The sequence below is a fragment of the Sinocyclocheilus anshuiensis genome, unplaced genomic scaffold (assembly GCF_001515605.1).
Source record: "Sinocyclocheilus anshuiensis isolate Anshui unplaced genomic scaffold, SAMN03320099.WGS_v1.1 scaffold623, whole genome shotgun sequence".
Lineage (NCBI taxonomy): Eukaryota > Metazoa > Chordata > Actinopteri > Cypriniformes > Cyprinidae > Sinocyclocheilus > Sinocyclocheilus anshuiensis.
In genome coordinates, this window is record NW_015548226.1 from 531,844 (window position 1) to 535,726 (window position 3,883).

The 3,883-nt window shown below is 39.8% G+C and overlaps 1 protein-coding gene across 1 annotated transcript in view; it reads left to right on the plus strand.

Annotated features, from left to right (window-relative positions):
* The window catches only part of epha8 (eph receptor A8), a 108,221-nt gene that overhangs the window by 93,454 nt on the left and 10,884 nt on the right, over positions 1–3,883 (plus strand). The window lies entirely within an intron of this gene.

Below are 3,883 nucleotides of genomic sequence, written 5' to 3' on the forward strand. Positions count from 1 at the left end.
TTGCTTTCTGTATTTAATCTATTCACAATTTGAATAAAAGTTTTAATAAATGAGTTTTTTCTACCTTATGTAGGAGATTTAATGCAGGTGTGGTTCGGGTACCAGTTTTTATGTCAGATGGGTCGGGTATGGGATTAAATTAGTGTTGCTGTCAGATAAAGTGTCGGGAGTTCTGTTAATTACTGCGATTGTGGGAAGATCATTTCACCAGCCAGGAAAAGTGAACAAAAATGCCTTTCTGTGATGTTACCACGAAACATCGCTTACTTACAGATCTCAGGCTTCTGGAAGGAATGTAGATTCGTAAGAGTGAGGAGGAAGTAGGAGGGTGCTGAGTCTGTGGCTGTTCTGTACGCAAACATCAATGTCTTGAACTTGATGCGAGCTGCAACCGGTAGCCAGTGCAGAGAGATAAAGAGAGGTGTGGCATGGGCTCATGGAAGACCAGTCGTGCCACTGCATTCTGAATCATTTGTCAAGGTTTGATTGCCAATGATGGAAGTTCAGCCAGAAGAGCACTGCAATAGTCCAGCCTAGAAATGACAAGGACCTGGGCAAGAAGTTGTGCAGCATGCTCTGTTTAGAAGGGTCTGATCCTCCTGATGTTGTGCAATGCAAACCTGCATAATCGAGATGTCCTTACAATATGGTCCTTGAAGGTCAGCTGGTCACCAAAGAATAATTTTTGATGAACCTAGCAAGATGATGAACTCATGATGTAGAGTCGGAGTGGCAGGGAAAACGAGAAGCTCAGTCTTTGCCAGGTTGAACTGCAGGTGATGTTCCTTCATCCATGCCGAGATGTTTGCCAGGCAGCCTGAGATCCATGCAGCTACCGTTGGATCATCTGGTTGAAATGAATGATAGAGCTGTGTTGTCATCAGCATAGCAATGGTAGGAGAAACCATGTGCTTGTATAATGGGTCCCAGTGATGTAGTGTATATGGTGAAGAGGAGGGGTTCAAGAACTGATCCCTGAGGAACCCCTGTGACCAGTTGATGTTCGTTGGATACCTCTCCTCCCCAGGAAACCCTGAAAGACCTACCTGTGAGATAAGATTCAACCCAGTGGAGTGCAGATCCGGTGATGGTAGACAGGAGAATCTGATGATTCACAGTGTCAAAAGTGTCAGATAGATCCAGCATAATAAGAACTGATGATTTGGAATCAGCTTTCGCAATCTGCAAGATCCAGCATAATAAGAACAGATGATTTGGAATCAGCTTTCGCAATCTGCAAGGCTATACTTACTGACAGTAAAGCAGTCTCAGTTGACTGGCCGCTGCTGAAACCTGATTGGTTAACATTCAGTTGGTCATTCTGTGAAATAAATAATGTAACTGTGTCTTTAAAGGTGTGAACCAAATGGTCCATTCCATTAGAATAACAAAGGAACAGCATTCCTCAGGAACGTCTTGTAGATTGCAGGATCTCCAGCAGGAAGGTCCTAACAGTATCTGTTTTTTTCTAGCCCTTTTGTCTTCAGGTATAAAATTCTATCCCACAGACAGAACTTTGGGAGAAGCTAGGATTCATACAAGGGAAAAATTGTTTGAAGGAAGACATGCTAACATCACTATTGAAGAACTGCTACACTACCATCTTCAATAAATTCTTCTCCCCACAAAAATTTTGTTCAAGCCTACTTAATTTTTTACAGTAGATTTACTAGTACATTGGTGAGCCACCCAAAAGACTGCTCAGCAAAAATACAGTAAAGGATCTCCAGCAGGAAGGTCCTAACAGTATCTGTTTTTTTCTAGCCCTTTTGTCTTCAGGTATAAAATTCTATCCCACAGACAGAACTTTGGGAGAAGCTAGGATTCATACAAGGGTTAAGATTGTTTGAAGGAAGACATGCTAACATCGCTATTGAAGAACTGATACACTACATCTTCAAAAAAATATTCTCCCCACACAAATTTTGGTCAAGCCTACTTAATATTTGCATTAGAGAAATCTAGTACATTGGTGAGCCACCCAACAGAGAATGAGGACAGCAGCCCATACAGCTTCTCTATAAAGGTGCCCACAGTTGACCAGGAAGGCGATAAATCATTACAATATGGAGTTTAACAGGAGCTGTTACCATAATAGCATGAAACAAAAAAAAAAATGTATTGCATAGGGAAGAGTAGGTTGAGTATTTCCAATTATTAGAAAAGAGAAGACCAGTACCCTTCCAACCTGACAGGGGGTGTGAGAGAAAGGGAAGTTGTTAGAGAAAACATCAGGGGTTGCGAAGTAGTCTGGATGAATCCAGGTCTCAGTCAAGCCCAAGATACTAAGAGTAGACTGAGAAGCAGTGGCCAGAATGAAGTTTGTTGACAGCTGACTGACAATTCCAGAGACCCACAGAAAATGACAGAGGTGAAGCAGAAGAGGTGCAGATAGGACGTAGCTTAGCAAGATTGCTTTGCCGTCTGCGTGATGTTAGAGCATTGTTGCGAGAGAACAAGAATGTATTGGAAACATACTACTGCCTACCCGACTGTGCCTGAGAGGTAAGGAAACGTACACTTATTTGAGATGATATTTTTTTTTATATCTCTGAAATATATGACTGTATTCTTGAAAAAAATCTTTTATTGTACTATTGAATAAAATATTAGTTAAGCTGGTGTGTGGTGGGCGTTCTGGCACAAAATGGCTGCTGTCGCATCATCCAGGTGGATGCTACACATTGGTGGTGGTTGAGGAGATTCCCCCTTCCATGTAAAGCGCTTTGAGTACCCAGAAAAGCGCTATATAAATGTAACAAATTAATAGTACTGTGATGCTCAGATACTGTTATTTCCTTATCACATTGCTGATTTCACCATTAACTCTTCACATGAACAGTTCATGTTTTTGTATATGGTATCATTGTAATCATTGACCATCAAAACATAGGGGTAGACATCACCTTTTTTGTGTTACCTTGCTTGGTTCAGGAGATATGACACAAAATACATAATTTGGTTATGGCGCATGCTTTTATGAAAAAGTGAACACATCACTTCAAATTTTAGACTATAGTAAAAGAAAGAAAGGACTTCATTTTTACCAGTGTTCACAACTGATAGAAGCTTGACTTCACAACTTGGTTAACTTGCCTATCAAGCTTTAAGGCACTGTCCAACACCACACCCAGATGTTTCACGTACGGCTTTACATAAGGTGCCAGAACACCAAGATCAAATTAAATACATTTAGTTTAATTTTGGTACATTTAATCTCTTCTTAACCAGCATATAGTTGTAATTGTTATTTGTTTTTGTACATATTTATATTTTTTTATGATTATTTTTAATGTAAAAAATATTTGTATTCCACACGCAGATTTTTCACGTACGGCTTTACATAAGGTGCCAGAACACCAAGATTTAGATTTGGTATACAGTATGTATCAGAAGGGGTAAACACCACAATCTCTGTTTTACTCTCATTCAGACTTAAAACATGTAGGGACATCCATGCTTTAACATCCAAGAGGCAGGCGGCCAACGGGTCTAATACATTCTTATGTTTCAAAGGAAGATATATTTGTGTGTCATCTGCATAACAATGAAAACGTATACCATAGTTCTCAAAAATAGATCCGAGGGGAAGCATATACAACGAAAATAACATGGGAGCTAGAGTAGAGCCTTGAGGGACCCCACAGGTCAAAGGTACAGAAGAAGAGTGAAATTTGCCAATATTAACTGAGAAACTCCTGTTCGTGTATTAACTGAGAAACCCCTGTTCGTAAGATAAGACTGGAACCAATTTAGGGCAGAACCTCTAATGCCCAAGAGGTTATTAAGAGACTGTGGGTGTAAACTTTTTGAATTGGAGTATTAAATAAACAGTAACATGCCAGTTTCATGATCCCTCTTATTTTATTAAAATTATTAACAT